At 39.7% G+C, this 26711-nt stretch overlaps 1 protein-coding gene across 3 annotated transcripts in view; it reads left to right on the top strand.

The window, feature by feature from the left end:
- The first annotated feature begins 14063 nt into the window (after positions 1-14063).
- Wdr37 (WD repeat domain 37) overlaps positions 14064-26711 on the top strand; it is a 71002-nt gene continuing 58354 nt past the window's right edge. The window contains exons 1-2 of one of the 3 annotated variants that reach the window (XM_046432047.2): positions 14064-14176; positions 14266-14332. The gene's annotated coding sequence lies outside the window, so the exon portion shown is untranslated. Of the gene's footprint in view, positions 14177-14265; positions 14333-14746; positions 14904-26711 lie in introns of those variants that run through there. The other 2 variants (XM_046432049.2, XM_046432046.2) reach the window with 2 other exon arrangements.

Below are 26711 nucleotides of genomic sequence, written 5' to 3'. Positions count from 1 at the left end.
TCTGTAGTTTGTTTTTGATTTTGTCTTTATTTTTCTGTTGTTCTGGCTTAGTAATCATGACTTCTTTTAGTTTCTAGTCATTTTGAAAAGTTTTTTTTTTATTATTTTCTTTCAGGGCTTGCAACACATCATTCCAAGCCATCCTAGATTGTTAGAGTTTGTGCCGAGATATTGGAAGTGATTCTGATCGACTTGCCTCTGAATGTAAACTGATATTTTTGTCTTGAGACTTTAAAAATTCTATCCTTGTTTTGTATGTTAGGCATTTTAATTATAATGTGTCATAGAGAAGTTCTTTTGTGATCTTTTCTATGTGGTTTTCTGAATATATCCTGTATCTGGATGTCTGTCTCATTTTCAAGGTGGGTTTTCCATGCCATTACCCTGTATCTTGCAACCCTCTTTAATTACAATGATTTTTGCATTTGGTCTAGTACTGTTGTCCCAGAGTTCTTGTATATCCTAGATATGGTTACTTATTTTCTTTTCTTTTGTAATATCTGAATGTTGAAGGCCAGCTACTTTTTATTACAGCTCTGAGATTCTGTCTTCAGTGTGGTTTATTTATTTATTTATTTTTTTTTATTTTTTTTTATTTTTTAATTTTTTATTGTGGGTTGTTCAAAACATTACAAATTTCTTGACATATCATATTCCACACTTTGATTCTAGTGGGTTATGAACTCCCACCTTCACCCCATACACAGATTGCAGATTCACATCAGTTACACATCCATTGATTTACAAATTGCCATACTAGTGTCTGTTGTGCTCCGCTGCCTTTCCCATCATCCACCCTCCCCCCTCCCCACCTCTCCCCTCCCCTCCCCTCCTCTCTCTCTACCCCCTCCACTGTATAACCCTGAGGGTCTCCTTCCATTACCGTGCAATTTACCTTCTCTCTCCCTTTCCCTCCCACCTCTCATCCCTGTTAAATGTTAATCTTCTTCTCCTGTTCTTCGTCCCTACTCTGTTCTTAGTTACTTTCCTTATATCAAAGAAGACATTTGGCATTTGTTTTTTAGGGATTGGCTAGCTTCACTTAGCATAATCTGCTCTAATGCCATCCATTTCCCTGTAAATTCTATGATTTTGTCATTTTTTAATGCAGAGTAATACTCCATTGTGTATAAATGCCACATTTTTTTTATCCATTCGTCTATTGAAGGGCATCTAGGTTGGTTCCACAGTCTTGCTATTGTGAACTGTGCTGCTATGAACATCGATGTAGCAGTGTCCCTGTAGCATGCTCTTTTTAGGTCTTTAGGGAATAGACCAAGAAGGGGAATAGCTGGGTCAAATGGTGGCTCCATTCCCAGCTTTCCAAGAACTCTCCATACTGCTTTCCAAATTGGCTGCACCAATCTGCAGTCCCACCAGCAATGTACAAGTGTACCCTTTTCCCCACATCCTCGCCAGCACTTGTTGTTGTTTGACTTCCTAATGGCTGCCAATCTTACTGGAGTGAGATGGTATCTTAGGGTGGTTTTGATTTGCATTTCTCTGACAGCTAGAGATGTTGAGCATTTTTTCATGTACTTGTTGATTGACTGTATGTCCTCCTCTGTGAAGTGTCTGTTCAGGTCCTTGGCCCATTTGTTGATTGGGTTGTTTGTTCTCTTATTGTCTAATTTTTTGAGTTCTTTGTATACTCTGGATATTAGGGCTCTATCTGAAGTGTGAGGAGTAAAGATTTGTTCCCAGGATGTAGGCTCCCTATTTACCTCTCTTATTGTTTCTTTTGCTGAGAAAAAACTTCTTAGTTTGAGTAAGTCCCATTTGTTGATTCTAGTTATTAACTTTTGTGCTATGGGTGTCCTATTGAGGAATTTGGAGCCCGACCCCACCAACTGTAGATCGTAGCCAACTTTTTCTTCTATCAGACGGCGCGTCTCTGATTTGATATCAAGTTCCTTGATCCATTTTGAATTCACTTTTGTGCATGGCGAGAGAAAGGGATTCAGTTTCATTTTGTTGCATATGGATTTCCAGTTTTCCCAGCACCATTTGTTGAAGATGCTATCCTTCCTCCATTGCATGCTTTTAGCCCCTTTATCAAATATAAGATAGTTGTAGTTTTGTGGATTGGTTTCTGTGTCCTCTATTCTGTACCATTGGTCCACACGCCTGTTTTGGTACCAGTACCATGCTGTTTTTGTTACTATTGCTCTGTAGTATAGTTTGAAGTCTGGTATCGCTATACCGCCTGATTCACACTTCTTGCTTAGCATTGTTTTTGCTATTCTGGGTCTTTTATTTTTCCATATGAATTTCATGATTGCTTTCTCTATTTCTACAAGAAATGCCATTGGGATTTTGATTGGCATTGCATTAAACCTATAGAGAACTTTTGGTAATATCGCCATTTTGATGATGTTAGTTCTGCCTATCCATGAACAGGGTATATTTTTCCATCTTCTAAGATCTTCTTCTATTTCTCTCTTTAGGGTTCTGTAGTTTTCATTGTATAAGTCTTTCACCTCTTTTGTTAGGTTGATTCCCAAGTATTTTATTTTTTTTGAAGATATTTTGAATGGAGTGGTTGTCCTCATTTCCATTTCAGAGGATTTGTCGCTGATATACAGGAATGCCTTTGATTTATGCGTGTTGATTTTAAATCCTGCCACTTTGCTGAATTCATTTATTAGCTCTAATAGTTTCTTTGTAGAGCCTTTTGGGTCTGCTAGATATAGAATCATATCATCTGCAAATAGTGATAATTTAATTTCTTCTTTTCCTATTTTGATGCCTTTAATTTCTTTCGTCTGTCTAATTGCTCTGGCCAGTGTTTCGAGAACTATGTTGAAGAGAAGTGGAGAGAGAGGGCATCCCTGTCTTGTTCCAGATTTTAGAGGGAATGCCTTCAGTTTTTCTCCATTCAGAATAATGCTAGCCTGAGGCTTAGCATAGATTGCTTTTACAATATTGAGGTATGTTCCTGTTATCCCTAGTTTTTCTAGAGTTTTGAACATAAAGGGATGCTGTACTTTGTCAAATGCTTTTTCCGCATCTATCGAGATGATCATATGGTTCTTATTTTTAAGTCTATTGATGTGGTGAATAACATTTATTGATTTCCGTATATTGAACCAGCCTTGCATCCCAGGGATGAATCCTACTTGATCATGGTGTACAATTTTTTTTATATGATTTTGTATCCGATTCGCCAGAATTTTATTGAGGATTTTTGCATCTAGGTTCATTAGAGATATTGGTCTGTAGTTTTCTTTCTTTGAAGTGTCTTTGTCTGGTTTAGGTATCAGGGTGATGTTGGCCTCATAGAATGAATTTGGAAGTTCTCCCTCCTTTTCTATTTCCTGAAGTAGCTTGAAAAGTATTGGTATTAGTTCTTCTTTAAAGGTTTTGTAAAATTCTGCTGTATACCCATCGGGACCTGGGCTTTTCTTAGTTGGTAGTCTTTTGATGGTTTCTTCTATCTCCTCAATTGATATTGGTCTGTTTAGGTTTTCTATATCCTCCTGACTCAATCTGGGCAGATCATATGACTTAAGAAATTTATCGATGCCTTCACTATCTTCTAATTTATTGGAGTATAAGGATTCAAAATAGTTTTTGATTATCTTCTGTATTTCTGAAGTGTCTGTTGTGATATTGCCTTTTTCATCCCGTATGCTAGTAATTTGAGTTCTCTCTCTTCTTCTCTTCACTAGCATCGCTAAGGGTCTGTCGATTTTGTTTATTTTTTCAAAGAACCAACTTTTAGTTTTGTCAATTTTTTCAATTGTTTCTTTTGTTTCGATTTCATTAATTTCAGCTCTGATTTTAATTATTTCTTGCCTTCTACTTCTTTTGCTGTTGTTTTGCTCTTCTTTTTCAAGGATTTTGAGATGAAGTATGAGATCATTTATTTGTTGGTTTTTTCTTTTTTTAAGGAATGAACTCCAAGCAATGAATTTTCCTCTTAGAACTGCTTTCAATGTGTCCCATAGATTCTGATATGTTGTGTCTGTGTTTTCATTTATCTCTAAGAATTTTTTAATTTCCTCCTTGATGTCTTCTATAACCCATTGATCATTCAGTAACCTATTGTTCATTCTCCAATTGATGTATGCTTTTTCCTTCCTTCTTTTATCGTTGATTTTCAGTTTCATTCCATTATGATCAGATAAGATGCATGGTAATATCTCTACTCCTTTATATTGTCTAAGAGTTGCCCTGTGACATAATATATGATCTATTTTTGAGAAGGATCCATGTGCTGCTGAGAAAAAAGTGTAACTGCTTGATGTTGGGTGGTATACTCTATATATGTCAATTAGGTCCAGGTTATTAATAGTGTTATTGAGTCCTATAGTTTCCTTATTCAACTTTTGTTTGGAAGATCTGTCCAGTGGCGAGAGAGGTGTGTTGAAGTCTCCCATGATTATGGTGTGGTGGTCTATTAGACTCTTGAACTTGAGAAGAGTTTGTTTGACGAACATAGCTGCACCATTGTTTGGGGCATAAATATTTATGATTGTTATGTCTTGTTGGTGTATGGTTCCCTTAAGCAGTATGTAGTGTCCCTCTTTATCTCTTTTGATTAACTTTGGCTTGAAATCTATTTTATTTGATATGAGTATGGACACGCCTGCTTGTTTCCGAAGTCCATATGAGTGATATGATTTTTCCCAACCTTTCACCTTCAGCCTATGTATGTCTTTTCCTATCAAATGCGTCTCCTGTAGGCAGCATATTGTTGGGTCTTGTTTTGTGATCCATTCTACTAGCCTGTGTCTCTTAATTGGTGAGTTTAAGCCATTAACATTTAGGGTTATTATTGAGATATGGGTTGTTCTTGCAGCCATATTTGTTTATTTCTGTTACTAAACATTGTTTGTTTTCCTCTTTGATTGTTTCCCCCCCCCTTTACTGTCCTACCTCCCACTGTTGGTTTTCATTGTTATTTTCCATTTCCTCTTCCTGTAATACTTTGGCTAGGATGTTTTGAAGAGATGGTTTTCTAGCTGCGAATTCTTTAAACTTTTGTTTATCGTGGAAGGTTTTAATTTCATTCTCCATCCTGAAGCTTAATTTCGCTGGATACACAATTCTTGGTTGGAACCCATTATCTTTCAGTGTTTGAAATATGTTATTCCAGGATCTTCTAGCTTTCAGAGTCTGTGTTGAAAGATCAGCTGTTATCCTGATTGGCTTGCCCCTAAATGTAATCTGCTTCCTTTCTCTTGTAGCTTTTAAAATTCTCTCCTTATTCTGTATGTTGGGCATCTTCATTATAATGTGTCTAGGTGTGGATCTCTTATGATTTTGCACATTCGGCGTCCTGTAGGCTTCTAGGATTTGGGATTCTGTCTCATTCTTCAAGTCTGGGAAGTTTTCTTGTATTATTTCATGGAATAGACTGCTCATTCCTTTGGTTTGGAGCTCTGTACCTTCCTGTATCCCAATGACTCTTAAGTTTGGTCTCTTAATGTTATCCCATATTTCTTGGATGTTCTGCTCATGGTTTCTTAACAGTCTTGCTGAGCTGTCTATGTTCTTTTCCAGTTGAAATACTTTGTCTTCATTGTCTGATGTTCTATCTTCTAAGTGTTCTACTCTGTTGGTAGTATTCTCCATTGAGTTTTTAAGTTGGTTTATTGCTTCCTGCATTTCTAGGATTTCTGATTGCTTGTTTTTTATAACCTCTATCTCCCTGTATAGTTGATCCTTTGCTTCCTGGATTTGTTTGCGTAATTCGTTGTCGAAGTGATCTTTCATTGTCTGATTTTGCTGTTTAATGTCTTCCTTGATACTCCAGATCATCTGAAGCATGTATATCCTGAATTCTTTATCTGACATTCCATCTGCTGCAGCTGTTACCTCTTCTAAAGTTGCGTTGACCTGCATTGCTTGTGGTCCTTTCTTTCCTTGTCTTTTCATACTGCTTGCGTATCTTTCCTGCAGGTGCGGGCGGCGGCTCTGCTCTCTCCTTATTCCAATTGGGGTGTCGTGGCTACCACGCCGGCAGGTCACTGGGCCTGTTCTGGGAGCTGGTGGCGGCTCTGTTCTGCCCCTACTCCAATTGGGGTGACGTGTCTGTCGTACCAGCAGGCCACTGGGCCTGTCCTGCTGGTCGGTCGCAGATCTGCCCACCTTTCGGGCACGAGTGGAGGCTCTGCTTTGCCCCTACTCCAATTGGGGTGTCGTGACTACCCCGCCTGCAGGATGCTGGGTCTGTTCCTGGCAAGGGAGGCGACTCTGCTCTGTCACTACTCCAATTAGGGTGGTGTTTGTACCCCGCCGGCAGGCTCCTGGGCCTGATCCGCCGGTCTGTTGTAGGTCTGCCTACCTTGAAGGCGCGGGCGGCGGATCTGCCCTGCCCCTCCTACCACGCCTGCGGACCCCTGGGCCTGATCTGCAGGTTGATCACTGGTCTGCTCACCCTGCGGGCACGGGTGGCGGTTCCGCTCCACCCCCACTCCAATTGGGGTCACGTGACCACCACACCGGCAGGGCCTGATCCGGGCGTGGGATAAGGATCTGCTCTGCCCCTACTCGAGTTGGGGTGACGTGTGTACCACACTGGCAGGCCACTGGGCCTGACCCGCCAGGCTGTCACAGGTCTGTTTACCTTGCAAGCACGAAGGGCGGCTCTGCCCTGCCCCTCCTACCACGCCCATGTACTACTGGGTCGTGGGTCTGCCCACCTGGCGGGTGTGGGTGGCGGCTCCGCTCCGCCCCCTCTCCAATTGGGGTCACGCGGTCACCACGCTGGCGAGCCGCTGGGCCTGCTCCGGGGGCTGGCGGCGGCCCGGCTCCTTCCCTCCGGCTCGAGGACAAATTGAGGAGACTCGGGTGACTGAGCCTCACCCCCCTTACCAGAAGACCAACTGCTTATGTCACCGCTGGTATTGATGAAGATCTCTCCTCCACCGCTTTCTGCTGACATCAGATCTCTGCCATGTTGGTATCCTATGCGAATGGCAGCATTTCGTTCCCCTTGCCAGGCAACCCAAGCAATGGGTGAGTCCTGACCTGCCCTCAGCAGGACCCGGACCGAGACACAGTTTCCGCGGGCTCCTAGCCCCGGTCCAGGGAAGTTCCGGGAGCCGGAACTCGGCCGCTCCGTGCTCGGTGTAAGCTCCTATAAGTGTAGGCTCCAAGAAGCAGCCCCCGCGGGCTCAGTTCCGGGAGCCGGAATTCGGCCGCTTAGTGTTTGGTGTATGCTCTGATAGTAGCAGGGTCCAAGAAGCAGCCTCCGCGGGCTCCGCAGCCCTGAGCCAGGGCGGTTCCGGGACGGTTCCGGGAGCCGGAACTCGGCCGCTCTGTGCTCGGTGTAAGCTCCTATAAGTGTAAGCTCCAAGAAGCAGTCCCCGCGGGCTCAGTTCCGGGAGCTGGAATTCGGCTTCTTGGTGTTTCGTGTTTGCTCTGATATTAGCAGGGTCCAAGAAGCAGCCTCCGCAGGCTCTGCAGCCCGGAGCCAGGGCGGTTCCGGGACGGTTCCGGGAGCCGGGACTTGGCCGCCCCGTGCTCCGTGTTCACTCCGATAAGATCAGATTTTAAGAAGCCCCCAGGCGCTGAACCCTAGCAATCTGTCTGCAAGCCGCAGGCGAATTGCAGCCTGAAATTACCTGTTCTATGGCTGAATGAGCTGCGGTCAGTCAAAAACAGGTGAGTGTGGTTTATTTTATCAGAATTTTGATGGAACATTTATTTGGTCTTTCATTTCCAAGAGTTAGTTATGTTTTTCTTTTTCAATCTATCTCCTGTTGAATTTCTTATTCATATCCTATACTGACTTCCTTAAGTCATTCAGTTGCTTTTCTGTGTTCTATTAGAATTTATTGATCCTTTTTGTAATCATTGTTTTGAATTCTATATGTGATATTTCATCCACTTCTATATCTTTGGAGTCAGTTTTGGTGAATTGTGCTTTAGGAAGCCTCATGCCAGCATATATATATATATATATATATATATATATATATATATATATATTTCTTGTAATCTTCTGTTGAGTTTTATCATCTGTTGGTATGGATTCTCTTTCACTCTTATTTATGCACTTTTTTAGGATATGGACTTCTCTTGCCAAAGTATCCTATAATCATCTAGATACCTCAGAGGTGTGGTATCCACAGCCTTTGCATTGATTCTGATTTTGCTGTAGGAGGGCATATCCCCCATAGCCATTTCTACATGGAGCGTGGTCATTTGCTTGGGGTTTTTGATTCTTCTAATCTTTGTATTAAAGTATCACTGAAGATTGAGTATGTTAATTTGAATATGTTAATTTATGTGTTCTTATATCTCAGCACAGACTCTCTTACCTGGGTTTAGTTCAGCAGCAGAACTTTTACCCTATGAACTTGTAGAGCCACCACAGATTCCCAGAGCATTTCATGGAAAATAAGTGAGATGATGTATAAGTGAAGAGTCAAGCATGATGTTTAATATACTGTAGATGCCCTTAAGATCCTACTAACTTCTTAGAGCCACCTATATTCCTCCTCATGCAGGCCTCCTACATCTTCAAACCAGCAGTACATCAAGTCCTTATCCAACTTCCAGCCTGATTTCTTTTGCCATCTACTGGAGGTAAATCTCTGCTTTTAAATGTTCCCTTTGGTAAAATCTCCCTATCTTAAAGTTGACTGCATCATATAAGACAACCATGGAATCATCTCCTATATTTACTAGTTTTAGCGACTAGAAATGAACATTATTTTAGATGTCCTCTTAGAAAAAGAGGTCATGTTAGAATTATGCCTACTATGAAAGCTGATCAATAAGATTTTTGTTTTCAGTATTGTTGTCATTACTAGACCTAAAGCTTAATCCTCCTGTATTCTTCTGCTTTTTTTGGTCCTTCATTTATTGTTTACTTTTTCAACAAGGTGTTTGTTTCCTTTATGTCAGGCACTAGGGATACCAAAATAAATCTAGTGGCTACTATTAAGGAGCCTTATCTAGACAAAAGATTAAACACACAATCTGATACATTTCTAAGACAAATCTCTAATTTAGAGGCATGAACAAAAATGCATCTTAGGTGATTGACAAGATATGGTACTTGGATTGGAAGGAGGGATAAGTCTAGGGTGACTCCTGGGTTCCTGGTGTGAGAAAGTGAGTGAGGCTATGCAGATAAATCATATATGGGGAGGACCAGTAGAACCAAAATAGACAAAGGATATAAACAGTTCTGATATGTTTTATTTATAGTGCCTGGGAAATCTAAGTTACAGTGTGCACATCTTCTATAATATGCACAATCACTTTCCCTTTTTTGGGCAATATTTCCTCCATCTGTTCTAATAATATGATTTTTAAGGATACTGCAATTAGCCCATTGAATATAGGGTTGGGTGAGTAAAGGCCTCAACATGGCCATCCAGTATTTCTCCCAATGGATTTTCAAAATTGTAACAATGAGAAAAGGTTCAGTTTCTCTTTGGTAGTGAAACTGAGAATGTGATCCTGTCAACTGCCAGATGATGATAATCTGCCTTGTGGAAGATGGTCTATAGTATAAGAGATTGAAGGTCGTAGGCAGAGAGAAGTAAAGCATAGAGATGGAATGAGTCCCTGGTTTCAGTTTGTCTTTGTGGTCACTTGGACTCCTTTTCTCAGTTTCATTTTAAGAATCAAAGAATTCTTTTCCTAATCAATTTTAAGTTCCCTTGCTGTCTCCTGCATTCACAAAAACCTTGACACATATGCAATTGTTGATTCAAGTGAACACCATTTGAATATTTAATGTGCCTCAGGTACTAGTATAAACATTTTTCATGTATTAATTTGATTAATACACAAGTGTAAAAGACAGAATGTTTATCCCTGTTTTACTAGTTAGCACACAGCAGTTAAACAACTTGCCCAAGATAACACATCCAGTAAGTAGCAAAAGTCAGGATTAAAATCTGGGAGATCTAGCTCTAGTCTAGCCACGTGCTCAACTACCTCTTCAGGTAAAGGTACACTGTACACTCACTAAAAAGTCCCAGTCTTGGGAGAGAGTTGTGGGCTGAAAGTAGAGATCTGTATCTATAAACATACACACTATAGGTGAAACTATAAGAGTGGATACAAGAAGGTGTGGAGTGAGAATAGAAAAGGGCAGCATGTGGATTACTGAGGAGCCAGTGTGTAAGAGGAAAGTCAGAGAGAAGCACATCTGGAGAGGAATCCTACTCTTTCTTTATATGCTTCCATTCTCAGGAATGTACAATGACTCCTCAGTACCTACTTCCTTGATACTATGGGGTTCCATTGTAAAGGCTTCTCATGTTCTGGTCTTCTAAAATTATTTTTCACTATTCTCTGGAACATTACCTTCACTCACACCAGTTTCACCAGCTTTCTTGCTGTCACTTTTCTACCCATCCTTTCCATCTTTTTATTTCTGTCTAAAATGTGCCACTTCTTCATCCATTTCTCGCCCAATCTGTATGTCTTATTTGGCCTTCAAAGTTCAGTTTAAATTTCCTTTGTGCATTCTTCGACTATTTCAAACAAAAAGTAGTCATTTTTCTTTTTTATACTATGAATGTACTTATAGTTAATATCATGCTCATGCTTAATGGACTTTATTTTGTTTCATATTTAGTTTTGCCTTAAGTGACTTGTAATTTCTTTGAAGTCTGGGATCACATTTTGTTTGTGTCTTCACACCAGTGTAAAGGTAGCTATGAGAAAATGAATGCCTATTAAATAAGTAATAGTTCATGGTGGAAATGTTACTGGTGCCAGGATCCTTTTATTTTATTTTTTTTAGGTGCCAGAGATTGAACTCAGGGGCAGTTAATCACTGACTTAACCACCCAGATCCTTTTTTTTTTTTTTTTTGAGACAGAGACTCACTATATTGCTGAAGCTGGCTTTGAATTCACTATGCTCCTGCCTCAGTCTCCCAAGCTGCTGGGATTACAGGCACAATCCACTACCCCCAGCCAGGATTCTTTCTTAATTTGTGTGGCTACTTAGGATATTAGGTATAAGAGTGAAAAGGCATAAACCATTCCAGCTTTCAGAACTAAGATTTTGTTGTTATTTGACTTGATGATGCCAGTAAGTTACCACATAAGTAGACACTTCACACACAAAGAAACATGTACTTAAACATTTAACAATAATATCTTCTATAGTTCCTTCCATTCTTTCCATTGTTCAATAAAATTTATAGAAGGCTGTCATTTGAACTGAGTTCCTATACTAGGCCCCAACAAATCAAACTGACATGGTGTTACTCATGCTAAGTGCCACATAAACTGGAGTTCTAAGGAACCAGGTAAATCTCCTGAACATATCAGTTTCTTCTGAAAACAGGAGGTTCACAGTAACTATTTGGAAGGGCCTAGTCAACCCTAGCTATGTTAATAAGGAAGTCTCATCTGCTTTAACCATTATTAAGAAAAGTAACCTGTAGCAAACTGATGTTAGCCAACCTACTTTTTTATGTTATTATTTCCTTCTTTCCACCTGATAAAAAACAACTCTTTTGTCATGCTCAAAGGAGCACTCATTCTTTTTAGAATGAGATGCTTCCTAATTCTAGAATCTCTAATAAAAGTCAATTATATCCTTAAACTTGTTGCAATTTTTAAAAACCCATAAACAATTCCCAATCTCCCAATGAATAACATGAGTCCTTAAAAAGGGGACAAGAAGGAAGAATTCCTATATTTACATTTTATTTATTTCTGTAGTAATGGGGATTTAACCAGGGCCTAGCACATGCTAAGTATGTGCTCTACTATTGAGCTGCATCTTCAATGCTTTTTATTTTTTTATGGTCCTGTGGATTTAACCCAGGAGCATTCTACCACTGATCTCCATCCCCATCCTTTCTTTTTTGAGACAGTGTCTTGTTAAGTTGCACAGGTTGGCCTCAATTTTATAATCCTTCTGCTTCAGTCTCCTGAATAGGTGGGATTACAGGTCTGGATTTTATATTTGTCTTTTAGACAGACTTATTTTCTCTTTGATTTTATGATTTATAACATAGAGTGGTCTGACCAAATATTATGGACCTTTGAAGATTCTGTTCTGTAAAATGTTGCCATCAGATTGGGCACAATAATAGCTCCATCATTGTATTTTTGTGCGTAATCTTAATACAGAAAAATGCAGGATTCTTAAAGCAAAACAGAGAAAGTTTACTATATATCTAGCCTTGTTTATGCAACTCAGATTCATACAGTTATTTTCATATAGTTAATAGTAACAAAAATTGAAGAGACTCAGGAGAAGGTTTCACTTCAACCACTTATTCTGCTGCTTTGGGATAGTAACTAAATATCTTAAAGCATTTTTCCATAAGAGAGGCATAACAATACCTCTTTCAATAACTGTGCCACTGCTATATAATGTAAATGGGTTGCAAGTTATGTGGTATTGATAAACAAAAGGATAGTAACTGTGTGCTTAGAGACCAGTATAAAGTTATTTAAAGTATCTTCTTTTTCATTTGTATGTACCTTTTGCCAACAGAGATATGGTTTTCTAACACCATCTGTAACAGGTTTACAATATACGTTTGATTGTTAATTAGGTAGAGTTTTCCAACATTTTCCCATGATTACTACTTCATTTTGAAAATATCTGAGTGTCATGATAATGAGAACAATGCTGATTTGTTTCTTTATGCAAAATCATGTATACTCCTTTTATAGACACAAACCAAACATATTGCTAAAAAGTCTGAAGACCAAACATACTTGTTGAGATTAGAATAGTTTTCCCTTTTGTCTGTCACATGGACAATACACAAAGGAAGGCTCTACTCGAAAACTAGAATGAGGAAAGATGGCAAGTACTTGGTGGGTGAAACTTAACACAGAGGATGTGATAATATTTTTCAACGTGAGACTGGTAGCATTTACCCATCAGTTCTTCTTCCAGTGTCACAGATGAGGTCCAGGTGACCTAGGTCAGCAAGTCAGTACTGACTGATGTCCTCATTAGTCATCCAAGTGAAGAAACAGACATATACAGGGAGAATGCCATGTGAAGATTGAATTTTTACTGCCACAGAGAAGGAACACCAAGGATTGATGGTAAACTCCAGAAACAGGCATGGATAGATTCACCCTCATATTTCTCAGAAGGAAACAACAACTTGATCTTGGAGGTCTAACCTCCAGAACTCTAAAATTAGAGAAAATTTCTGTTCAAGCCACCTATTCTGTGATTTTGTTACTGCAGCCCTATCAAACTATACACAGTGGGGAGAATGTGGGCTTTGGCATCTGGATCTTAATCCTTGTGCTGCATGCTGTCTTTTTTCACTTTTGAAGTCATTTCAACATTCTCATATTTAGGTAAAATTCAGTTTAGAATAGTAGTTTCCACTTTGTGTTCTTGGGGATTAAAGAAGTTACAAATTATTTGAATTGACTGGCCCTCAAAACTTGATTCCTTTCTTTTGGTTTTGTGATACCGCATAATGTACTCAATTGTGGCTTTTGTGGAATCCTAAATATATCAAAGAAAAACATTACTACCATTAACAGTATCTTAAGTGCCATACAAACTATGGATGTTATATTGCAAAACAAAACCACCTAGTAGAATGTGAGTTAGTTGAATATGATAATATGGGCTATTAAGCCTAGCAGAATGTCTTGTATAATATTTGTTGCTAAATAATATTTGTGACAAACTTCTAGTTTGGAAATGATTTTCTCTAAGAATCCATATATCTTAGTTCATCTTGCAGAACTGTTTCCAGTGATAAGCTTTTATATTGACTGTAGAAGTAATTTCACGTTTTACTTTACATATATCTTTGGTTATTTGAATCCTCAAGCACATTAAATTTGCTTCTTCTCCAAAAACATATCACTGCTTTTTGAATCTGAATCTCGAGTATTATTTTAAAATAATACTTTAAATAATGCTTTCGCACTTTTGATTTAGTCCAGATGAGCTTTAAAGACTCAGGTAGAGTTGTTTGTAGAGAAGGCTGTTTATGTAATGGTTCCAGTCTATTATGTAGTTTTCCAACCTAGATTAAAGCTTAAGTCCCACCTTTTGCAGTGAACAGCTGATTCTGTTTTCTCTTTTTTAGCCAATGGTGATCAAATATTTCAGAAGGAAACTGGGTGAGTCATCTTCTGCAGATAAGCTGAAATATTAATAGTTCTATCTCCATCAGGCTCCCCTGCAGGCAACAAGACTACCACAGAGCGCTGCCAGTTAAGCGGTTAGCAGCAAATTAGCGTATAAAACGGTGTGGATTTGAAAGATTTCGGAATTGATTGTTATAAACAGTATACTTGACCTTGCATTTTAAGAGACTATTTTCCTTCTCGTCTTTAGTTTTTAGGACAGATGGATTTGAAACCTGCCTGACCGTGGACCCCCCGCCCCCGGAACCCCTGCTGCGGTGAGTAGCTCGGGTGATTTCTCCCAAGCTGGAGGCGCCCGTGGTCCTAGGAGACGGTGCCCGAGCGCCTGGGTGGCCAAGGGGCTGTAGGGCCGGGCTAGCTCGGGACACGAGTCCCGGCGTGTCCGCGAGGCTCGAGCCCTCCTGCGTCCGAGCCCGCCCGTGTCACCAGGGACGCCATGCTCGCCGCCTTCCCCAGGTCACTCGTCCAGCCCCCGTTCGCGCCCTGCTACGGTTAGCTAGGATGGCGGGGCGACTGCACCGTAGCGCAGCGCACAGACCTGCGGGGAACCTGGCCTGCGGGGCGGAAGCCTGGACGAGACTTCCGGAGGCGCCACGCTTGGGCGGAGCTTCCGGTGGCTCTGGGTGTGGGGCGGTGGTCAAGAGGGACTTCCGGCGGTGCCGGAAGTGCGGGGACCGTAAGTTGGGGGTCGCTGGGTCGCGTCAGTGCGGAGTCGGCTGGTGTCCTGCAGGTCTGCGGGTCAGTACTGCGGGCCGTGTCGTGGGGACTTACGGGCTGAGTGCCACCCGGGCTGGCTCCGGGCGGTGGAGAGTACAGCTGCTGTGACAGGTAAGTGCCGCCATCTTCCCAGCTGTCGGGCTCCGTGTCCTTCCCGTGGTACCTGGAGGAGGGGTGGGTCTGGGGGAGGGGTCGAGGTGGACGGGAGGATGCTGCGGAAGAGGAGTCGCTGTGCGGCTGTGGCAGGGCCGGCGTGGGACGGTGTCAGGGTCGCTTGGGCCGGTGTTCGCGGCGCCCTTTTTCCCTCTGGTGTCCCAGAGCGTCACCTGCCCGGGCTGCCAGTGTCGCGCGGGAAGCCACTTGGAGGCTGTTCGAAGACGGTGGTCTACGATTGCAAAGAGGGGGTCTTGGCAGGGCCGCTTGGAAGGGGCCGGAGTGCGCGGTGTTCCGATGCCGGAGTGGTTGCCCCGCGCAGTGCTTTTGGTTTCTCTTCTCAAGGCTTCGCCTCTCCTCCGGGTCCTCTGCCACTGGCCAGGCAGCTGTTCTCCGAATAGAACAGCAGCACCTGTAATATACCTGCCTTCCAAAGTTGCATGAATAAACCCTTCACCTTGTGAGCTGAAACATCCGAATGTTATGGGCGGATTTGAAAATCAGTCCGGACTTACCCATTTTTGTTCAGACACCTCACCCTGTGTGAAGTTGGCCCCTTGCCGTATGGTGCCCACATCTGTCCCCCTTGCCTCCTGACCGCAAATTCCTGGTTTGGCAGTACCAATGTATAAGATGTTCTCTTCCTCACTTCTAAGAATGTGATTTTTTTCTTTATGCAACTTTGTAACTTTTTGTAACCCAGTAATTTTTCACTTTTTTATGAAGTGTGTTTTGTGATTATGATTGCTTATGATTACTTTTCCTGCTTCCTTTTTATTTGTGGTTTTTAGTTTTGTAAGCCTGTCTTTACCCTCAGTCGGGGTTGAGATGTGACCAGAGATTTGGATTCCTGTATCTCAACTGATGGCAGTAAAGCTTCATGTCCTGCTTCAAGACTGACCCGGTGATTTATTACTTATGGGCCACATCATTTGGAGGCCCTAGAGAGATCTCAGGCTCACGGGGATCCCGAAGCCTTGAATGCAGAAGCGGGTACTCTCCTTCTCTAGTTGTGGGAGCTCTCTGCCTTGTAAGATTCTGGGTCCCCTGTGGTAATGGATATGAGCCTGCCCATGAAGGAGCCTCTGGTGTGGCTCATACTACATCTTGACCCTGATTGAGGTTATGGACAGGCTTATAAAGCTAAGAAACACAAAAGTGGGGGAGGCAGAAGATGCAATCATAATCAAAGATACAGTTCATAAAAGTGGAAAATTACCAGGTTATAAAAAAGTTACAAAGTTGCATTTTAAAAAATCACATTCTTAGAAGAGAGGAAGGAGAAGAGACATGTCTCTATACATTGGTACTGCCAAACCAGGAATATGCAGTCAGGAGGCAAGGAGGGCAGATGTGGGCACCATATGGAAGGGGACCAACTTCACATAAGGTAAGGTGTGTGAACAAAATGGGGTAAGTCTGGTCAGGATTTTCGAATCAGCCCATAATATTCCCCCTCTTCTAAAGACAATCAAATCCTTGATTATTCTATGTTGGGTATGTGGCTGCACATATACATCAGTTTAACAGAGGAAATGTGTTGTTCAGTGAAATTTAATAAGCTAGTTTAAGACAAGAGCCAATGAGCAATCCTGTGAATGTTAGGACCACAGGTCCAGCTAGGCCAGCGAGGAGGGTAGTCTACCAAGGGTTCCATTCGTACCATCTCTGGATCCAGGACTTATTTTGTTTTAACTCTTGATTTTTCCTTTGTATCTTTTTTCTTGTTTTGGCAAAGGAACTTTTAATGATTCCAGATTTATTTGCACAGAAGCACCAAGCTTTCCTTAGGGTCATATAGAGCCTTCCTTGGGACGTGAACAAGAGATCTAGGCCCCTATGATTCTGAAGTGCCACTTCAGTTGAATATTAGACTTGGTCATATAAATGGTTGATTTCCTGCTCTAAGTGGCTTAAATTGTCATTTACCTCCTGGGTGAGAGGTGAGTCCCTGTTCTCTTTTATTAAGGCTGCAAGACCCACTGCAATTGCTCCTGCTACATTTAATCCCACAAGGGCCTGGAATGAGGAGAGGAACTGCCCTTTTTATCTGGACATATGTGATTTGGAGTCCCTCCTGGCCTACTGTAGGTGTAGGTCTGAAGTAACACATGCACTACAATGCAGATGTTGGGATATTGCTGTGAAGAGGTACATTGAGACAAACCACTGTCACAGGCAAACCAAGTGTCATTAGGAGCAAAATAAGATACAGTATAATTTCCAGAAATATTATAGGAGTAAATGTTCACAGGAAAGTTAGGAGGCATATCGGTATTAGGAAAACCAATACAAGTGGCTTTTTCTAGATATACCCCTAAAGTAAGCTTGGGTCCAGAGTTTATACAGTAAGTAGTATTTGGCTATACTGTGGGCATCTCTGTGGAACCCAACCCTACATAGTAAGGAGGCTTAGATTTTAAGCATAGCCAGCAATCATTTGCCAGTTCTGGCCATGATAGGTTAATAAACCCATGAACAGTTTGCAGTAAGGGGTAAATATTTTTTTTTTTTAGTCTTATCTTTAGAGGATGGTCGGGTCTCTGTGAGCCATTCATTCCTCCATGGGTGATGTTTTTGCTGTTTTGACTCAGGTGTGATGAATCTACTCTGTAAGTTTATCTACCTTCATGGTTATTGAGGTGGTCAGGATGGAGTGGGGTCCTCCCCAGCTGGGAGTCAGTCCTTTCCTTTTGGAACTGCTTGATGTAGACATTGTCTCCAGACTGGATCGGATGTTGGAAATCAGTGGTCTCTTGGGATTGGGTCTCTTGCAGGACTTAAAGTAGTCTACAAGAAGTTGGTGGCTGATTTCTGCCAAATGAATGTCATTTTCTCAAGGAAGCAAAAGATGAAATCATGTTTCCCATACATGATTTCAAAAGGAGAAAGATTTCCCTTATAAGGGGTGCATCGGCCTGTAAGAGAGTGACAGGCAAAAGCATAGGCCACCTAGCACCAGTCTGTAAGGCAGATTTATGAGTGTACACTTTAGGGTCTGGTTTATGCACTCTACTTGCCCAGAACTTTGGGGACGCAAGCACATGGAGTTTCCAGTTTATATTTAGAGCCTGTGATATTCCTTGTGATACGGCTGCAGTGAATGCTGCAGCCATTATAGGTTATCTGACCTATGACAATTGGCAGTTCATAGTGAGGTATGATTTCATTGACAAGAAGTTTTGTAACAGTCCAAGCAGTTTCATTTTTGGTAAGATATGCTTCTGGCCAACCTGAGAAACTATCCACAAAAACTAAGAGATATTTACAACCATTCAAAGGAGGCCTTACCTCAGTGAAATTGACTTCCAGGTGGTCTCCAGGCAGTTCTCTTTTGCAGATCCCAGGGTAGGTTTGCCTTCCTTGTTTGATATTTACCTGTTGGCAGGTTGGACATCGCACAGAGATGTCTTGGGCTGTTTGTTTTAGTCCTGGAATATAATAGGCCTTAGACAGAAAGTCAGTTAACTCGTTCTTTCCCCAGAAAAGGAAAAGTCCACCAGGTTCCAATTTGGTTCCCCCTTTTCTTTAGCCGTCTCTAAAGAGATAATGTGGAGATAATGTGGTGGGAATGAAGGCTGGTTTTAGGATATAAAGACAGGGTTACCTTGGTGGCTGGTTTGGAGACTTAAGCCATCTGTTCTGCTGTTTTGTCTGCAAAATTGTTTCCCTATTAACTGGTGAATCTCCTCTTTGGTAACCCCGGCAGTGTATAAAAGCCATCTATTTAGGTAACCACATTGCCTCAAGTAGGGCTAATATTTCATCTTTATTTTACTTTTTTATGAACTTTCTTTCAGCAGTTAGTAACCCCCACCTCTATAAATGGCTCTGTGCACATGGAAGTAGCAAAGGTGTATCTGCTGTCTGTTTAAATATTTACTTTCTTACTTTTAGCCCACCTTAAAACCTGTATCAGGGCAATTAGTTCCTGTGTTGAGGTTCCTGCTTGGAGTGCCTGAGCCCAGATGACTTCAGTTTCTGTGGTGACTGCAGCTCCGGCCCTTCAAGTTCCATCTATGATTTGGCTGCTGCCCTCTGTGAATAGAAAGGCTTCTGCCTCAGTCATAGGAACATCAGTCAAATCAGACCTTCCTGAGCTCAACTGGTCAAGCATTTTTCCATGGTTGTGGAGGGGCTCGTGTGAGTCATCTTCTGGCATCAGTGAGGTGGGGTTCAGGGCCCGAGCTGGGGCAGAGGTGAGCTGAGAATGGTCAAGCAACAGACTCTGGTATTGAATAATAATACTGTTGGTCATCCATTTATCTAGTGCACCATTTAGGAGGGTCTCTACAAAGTGTGGGGTTGTCACTGTGAGGGGTTGTGCTGAGTTACCTTATCAGCCTCCTTAACTAAAAGAGAAGGGAGGGGCTGCTATGATATGTAAACAGGCAGGCTATCCGGACACTACCAGGTCTAATTTTTTATCTTTTCCTTAAATATCATTTTATAAAGTTTATATATATTGTTTTCTGAGTCTGAGCATTGGTTAACATAATATTATTTAAAACATGAATCAAAGAAAGACTGAGAGCTTTTAAGTCTTTCTTTTGTGTGGAAAAGTAGCAAAATGTTTTTGTTTTACATTATTAACCTTTAAACTGATCAGAAATTGGTTATCTTTTAGAATCAATATTTACATTAAATTTTTTTTTTAGTTGTAGGTTGATACCTTTTATTTTTATGTGGCGCTGAGGATCAAACCCAGTGTGTCACGTATGCTAGGTGAGGGCTGTATCACTGAGCCATACCCCAGCCCCAACATTTACATTTTTATCTCAGTGTAAAAGGTAACATAAGGTTTAGGTTTGGTTACAGAACTTTAAATGATTAATAAATGCCCAATAAAATTTATTATCATTATAAGTCTGAAATAATTATTATGGGCAACTTCAGTTTGGAGAACACCAGCTTAATAAAATGTTCTTTTAAACCTTTTACTTTAAAGACTTGTATACCTGGAAGATATGAACACAAAATATACAAAAGAAGAGTAATAACACCACAATTATGTTGTTTTATATTAACCAAGTTTAGCTTTTAAAGAAAATTTAGATTGTATGATGTAATACAATACTCTAAATAACAGTTGTGGTTTGCAAGAGTTGTACAAACCCTTTTTTTTAAAACTAGTTGCTCTTGGGGCTGAGATTGTAGCTCAGTGATAAAGTGCTTGTCTCACATGTGTGAGGCACTGGGTTCAATCCTCAGCACCACGTAAAAATAAACAAAGATACTATGTGTTCATCTACAACTAAATAAATATTTAAAAAAAGACTAGTTGTTCTAGAGAATATAACTTAACAGACAGAATGTTAAGAGTAAATTAATGTTTTAAGAAATCCTTGTCATTTTAACATATAGATCAAACTTTGATTATATTAGTACATTAATATTTGACTTTAGGGAATAACCTTGAATAGCTTTGACTGTTTGTGTTACTTATATATAACCAACTTAGTTACACACAAACCTTTTAAAATTTATCCTTTATTTACATAGATCTTTTTATCACTTAATTAGACCCTCTTGTTGTTTACTTAGCTGTATTACAACTTTACCAACATAGAGACTTACCTAGATATGTTTTTCTTTTTTTACTAAATATATTTTATACCTAGAACCTTTTAGTTTTTTTTGTCTGCCAATTTGTGAAAACAATGTTCAAGTATATCACCTCATAGAATTGAAGAAGTTAAGCATACTTTAACAGCTAGTGTTTTAACTTTGTAAATTAATCAGATGTCTTTAACAATCTATTGTTAATTTCAGATATGTCAAATCTAATTAACATATTTTTTAAAAAGCAAGACACTAGACAAGTGTATTGAATAGTATTATTCGTCTCTTCCTTGTTGAAGAAAAATCCTAGAAATAATTTTATAGACATCTTTACTTTTATTTGTACCTGATTTAAATTTTAAATTGAATCCTTTAAATCATGTGACCCAAGAGTATTTGGATCCATTACAAAAAATTTTAATTTATGAGCGTATATGTAAATATTTTTTTGATGAGAAAAGTTTATTTAGGGTATGGTAGTCCATACCTGTGTTATTCAGCTCTGTATTGCTATGACCGAAATACTTCACCAGAATAACTTAGAAGAGAGTAAGTTTACTTCTGAGTTCACAGTTTCAGAAATTCAGATCCTGATCAGATGGCTCCATTGCTCTGCCTAAGGTAAGGCAGACTCTCATGGAAGAATAGTATGATGGAGAAAAGCTGCTAAGATCATGACAGCCCAGAAGCAGAGAGAGAATAAGGTATCAGGGACAAAAATATAAACCCAAAGCATGCTCCCAGTGACCTGCTTCCTCCAGCCACACCCACCTGCCTACAGTTTTTATCCAGTATAGTAGTCCTTTCCATTATTAATCCATCAAATGGAATAATCCAGTCATTAGGTTACAGCTTTCATAATCTAGTCATTTAACTTCTAACTATGCCTCATACATGAGTTTTAGGGAGACACTTCATATCTAAACCATAACATTTCTCCCTTGGGTCTCCAAACTGATGTCCACCTCACAGTGCAGTATGCATTTAGTCTATCTGCAAAAGTCTCCATAGTTTTCACAGTTTCAGCATTGCCCCAAAGTCCCAGTCCAAAGTCTCATCTGTGAGTCAAGGAAAACTCTTGTCTGTAAGCCTCTGTAAAGATCAAAATCAGGTAACACATTCAATGTATAATTGTGGAGAGTGAACATTTTCATTTCCAAGTGGAGGAATAGGGACATAGAAAGAAGGGATGGGGCCAAAACAAGATCAAAACCCATCTGGGTAAACATTAGATCCTGTGGCACATGGTGATGAGATGTGATTTCCAAAGAACTTTTGCAATCCTGTCCCTTTGGTCTTGCTGTTTGCAGTCCACATGGCCTCTCTTATCTCTCAGGATTGCTTTTGTCCACAACCAGCAGCTTTCCTCAACATACATTTCATTTTACTGTCATCTCTTTATCCCTGGGATGTCTGTTGTAGTTTTCTGTAGTCTTTCTTCTTAGAAAGAACCCTGCTTTACCTGCTTATTCTCGCAACTTCATGCATCAACATTTCAGGGTATGCCTGTAGGAAATCTGACCTGCTACACTTGTCTGGTCTTTCAGGCCTTTGAAATCTCAGTGCAAGACTCCACTGTCAGTTTTGATCCGAAACACATGGAAACATGACAGCATACCTGTGTACATACATATACAAAACAAACAAGGGCCTTGTAGCTTATTTTTTTAAAACCTATCAGATTGAGAGCTAACCCTTGTAAATTGGCCTCTGAATAAAGCAGAGTATTAAAAACCTTTATAGTTCAATAAAATAGGTCTGATCAGAAAAAACACATTAACCTAGGCATGCTGGATCAAAATTATGAGCTCAAAAAATATAGAATTCAAAATAAAAAGGAAGGTATGCACTAAGGAGAACAGTCAGACAACAGTGTCAGGGACAGATGGAGATGGATATGAACACATAGAACAAATAAAAGAACAAAAACAAGGGACAGACCCTCTCTCCAGTCCCAGACCCCAGACTGTCGTTGTCACTGTCTGTTTACCAGATCTCTGGGATAATGATCTGGCATCTCCTCAGACACCCTGTCTTAAGCGCTGGGATTCTAGGCAGGGCCACACCAGAACCTCAGGATTTACAGATGTAAGCCACACCAGACACTTTTCAATTGAAGAGAACAAACGAGGTACCTCTAAAAATATGCAGTACTCTGTCCTCTTTTAGAGCTTCTGGGATTACAGGCATAAGCCACACCAGACTCTGGAATTACAGGTGTGAACCACACCAGAAGGTCGTTGTTTATGATTCCTTTTTCTGCTTCCCCTTTATTTTTGGTTTTTAGCTTTATAAGCCTCTCCTTACCCTCAGTCGGGGTTGAGATGTGGCAAGAGATTTAGATCTCTGCATCTTGGCTGCTGGCAGTAAAACTTCATGACTGACCCTGTGATTTGTTACTAACACACCACAACATTATGGTCAGCGAGGTTTTTACTCCACAACATTCCTTATGCTTGGCGAGATGGGTTGATGCTGTTGTCATGGTCTTCTAATTGTTTGGAAATTTCATTTAAGCTCAGATGGATCTCCCTTAAATTCAGTATTTTGGCCTATGAGTTAATGGCCATCAAAGCATTCCAGGAATTATTTACTTCTAAATAAATAAGACAGCTCAAGATAATTCTTCTATACTGCTAGGATATTTTCTCCTCTTCTTAGAAAGAACCCTGCTTTACCACACTACCCTCTCCTTGCTGTTTTGGCTACTTTCCTGTTCAAATTCGAGTGTTCTTGAATTCCATTTGAAATGTGGTCTACATACTCGAACACTGTATGTATATATGTATGTGTTTATTGTGGTACTAGGGGTCGAACCTAGGGATGTTCTACCACAGAGCTACATGCCCTTTTTTTCTTTTTTAAAAAAAGGTCTCACTAAGTTACCAAGGCTGGCGAGGAGCTTGTGATCCTCCTGTTTCAGCCTCTAGGATCACTGGGGCTAAGGGTGTGCACTAGGCTAGTTGAACACAATGTTTAAATATGACCGAAGTGGAATAAATGGAGTGGCACTTTTAGTCCCTTGCTTTGGACACTGCTCTTCTATTAATGCTGCACATAGGAGACAGGGCAGCAGACATTGGCCACAGATAACAAAAGTATGACTTTGGGGCAAGGAAATTGTAAGTCTTCATTTCCTGTCTTCTAAAATGGTTTTTTTTTAATCAACCTAGTTTTGTTTTTGCCAAGCAAGCATTCTTGCAAAGTGCTGGATGCAGGAGGTCTTTGGAATATTAATTTTTTTCCTTTCAGTCTCTTTTAGCACTTCTTTTTGGGTAGCTATATAAGATGATTCACTTACTTTGTGCATGTCCTGAGCTAAAATCTGTACTACAGTCCTTTTCCCAGAGGCAATACTAAGAGTTTTCTTAATATTCCTATCATAATTTTTCTAGGAAAAGATTTTACATTGTTTTATCCTTATTTTGAGTTAATTCTTTTAGCTATTGAAATCTTTAAAAAATTTTAGTGATGTTTATCCAATCCATTGATGTCTGCCAGCTCAGCATTATCCATGGAATTGATAGGCATGCATTCACAAAACATCTTAACACTGATGAGGTTTCTGAGGTTGCTTTCCATTCCCTCCCAATATTATGTTTGGTGTTCCAGCTCTCTAGTCCTAAATTCAGCTATAAGTGCTATTACAGTAAAATATTACTAAAATTTTTTAACTTGTTGAAATTTAGTCACATTTTATATTTTTTAATGTCACATGCATGTAATGTCCATTAACCATTGCTTTGCACAGGAATAACATTTGTGAAATTAACCATTTGTTTTTCTCTTCTTGAAAGAAAAATGTTTAAATTTCCCCTGAATATGAAGTAGAAAGTATTGTTTTTTTTTTTATTTCATAATTTGTTGTAGCTTTTGAAAACCATTTTGGCTGTTTAGTGTCCTCAAATTATATGTTCTTAGAAGAATCTGATAATTTAGTAGTGGCAGTTTAATTAGTATCTGGACTACTAAAAAAAGGAGCCATTTGAAAGGAGCAGAAAGCTAAGTGTTCATTTACAGCATTTACAAAGGTGGGAATTCTGCTTGCTAACTAATACTGTTATGCTTATGAATTTCATTAATTTATTAAATATTTGGCAAGTGTCTGCTCTGTGCATAGCGCTGCTGCATCAAAGCTGTGTGTCTGTTGTTTTTGTTTTGCTTACAAAAAATAGCAGGGATGATGTGTGGCAGCATATAAGAACAAATGAGACCATAAATCAGTTAAGAGTTAAGAAGGAGAGTTTATATTAAAGTATGTTTATTTGAATGACAGGATAGAGAGGTTGGATTTTCAGAGGGATTAGTTATAGTTTTTTTTTTCCTTTTTAATGGTGTTTGTAAAATCCAGGAGGGGCTGGGGGTGTAGCCCAGTGGTAGAGCACTTGCCTAGCATGTGGGAGGCCCTGGGTTCGACCCCCAGCACAGCATAATAAAAAACAAAAAACCAGGAGGATATTTTATTTCCATAGTCTTTTACTTAATGTGGTGATTTGTCCTATAATATTGGGCAAATGTGAATTTTCTTATTAGGTCATTGAAGTTATACATAGTAGTTGGGTTCATCTTGACAAAATCCTACATGTATGGAATTGGTTTCAGTTCACAATCCCCCTTCTCCTTCCTCAATTCCACTAGACTTCCTTTTGCTTATTTATTTATTTATTTATTTTTGATTGGTTCTTTTTACTTACACATGAAATTACCTGTAGTATATTTACATATGCACATAACATGGTTTTTTTAAAAGAATTCCTTCTGCATTTCTGCCCCTTTTCTGTGCCCCCCACTCTGCCTCTTGATCTTCATCTTTTATATTACTGATCTTCACTATATCTTGATGATATTCTAACCTTCCCTCCTCCTTTATTTTACTCTAGCTTTTACATATAAAAGAAAACATTTGACCTTTGAGTTTCTGGCTCTGGCTTATTAATGGGAATACTTTTGAGGGAGAATAATTTTCTTTTGGAATTTTAGTTTTTGTTTTAGTTTGTATTCAGGCACAACAGTATGTAAGAGTTAAAATAGATTGTATTTTTACTTTTTTTTTTTTTAAGGAGAGAGAGAGAAATTTTTTATATTTATTTTTCAGTTTTTGGTGGACACAACATCTTTATTTTATTTTTATGTGGTGCTGAGCATCCAACCCAGTGCCCCGCGCATGCCAGGTATGCACGTTACCCTTGAGCCACATTCCCAGCCCATACTTACTTGTTTTTCTGTGTGCTGGGGATCAGATCACATCCTCATGAATGCTAAGCCAGTGCTGTGCCACTGACCTAACCCCCTGGCCCCAAGTACCTTATTTTTAGTGTGGAAAATTTTCTTTCTTTTTATAGTTCTAAGATTAATTTACTAAATTATTTAGTATATCAGATATTATCAGACTGTTAATTAGGTTTGGGAATTCTATTTGACAGGGAATTATGAGAATTAGTGACTTTTTATTTCAGTCTCCTAAGAGACCTTTATGATAGTTTTTCAACTGCAGGTAGAACTGCTAATCCATTCACTTGCCTTCAGTATCTCATCCATTTTTTTTTTCTTTCATTTCCTTGATTGTCTAGCTCAGATTCTATGGTAAATTAGTATTCAAATCACCTGCAACTTCCTTGTCCCTCTCTTTTTATGATGCCAATCTAAAAAACTCCTAAACTTCTTATGACATCAGATATTTACAAATTTTTATTCTAATACACATGGCTTGAGGTAAAAGCAGTAGTATCTGCATCTTTAAGATTATAGTTCTTGGGTCAGGGACTTTTTCTGGTGAATTTGGTGTGAAAGGAAGTGATGATAGGACCAGTCAGACAGCTGGGAAAAAAGATGGAGGGTGTGAATGCAGAGACAAAAATAAAATTAAAAAAAAATTAGGAAAATTTGTAGGCAAAAATTGTGACAAAGAGAAGGATTAAAAGAAAAAATTTTAAGAGATTAGGAAATCATAGAACTAATTTTGGAGAATTGGTAGGTGAACAGTAACTGAAGAAATTATAGAAAGAGGCAAAATTTTAATTAGCCAAATAATCTTTAAACATTAACCACAGTATATGGCAAAGACATTATGACCCCTCCTTTGACATATGATTTCATGGAATTTAGAAAGTTGCTAAAAGACAAAATTGTGAAAAAAAAATCTCCTTTTAGTACCAGGTTTTGGGCAAGTAATTGTAATGCATGTATTTGGTTGGAAGTTATCCA

Source organism: Marmota monax, unplaced genomic scaffold (assembly GCF_021218885.2).
Source record: "Marmota monax isolate L192 unplaced genomic scaffold, Marmota_monax_Labrador192_F-V1.1 WCK01_AAM20220418_F8-fsc00071, whole genome shotgun sequence".
Taxonomy (NCBI): Eukaryota; Metazoa; Chordata; class Mammalia; order Rodentia; family Sciuridae; genus Marmota; species Marmota monax.
Note: the sequence above shows the minus strand (reverse complement) of the source record. Positions and strands in the feature narration are given on the sequence as shown.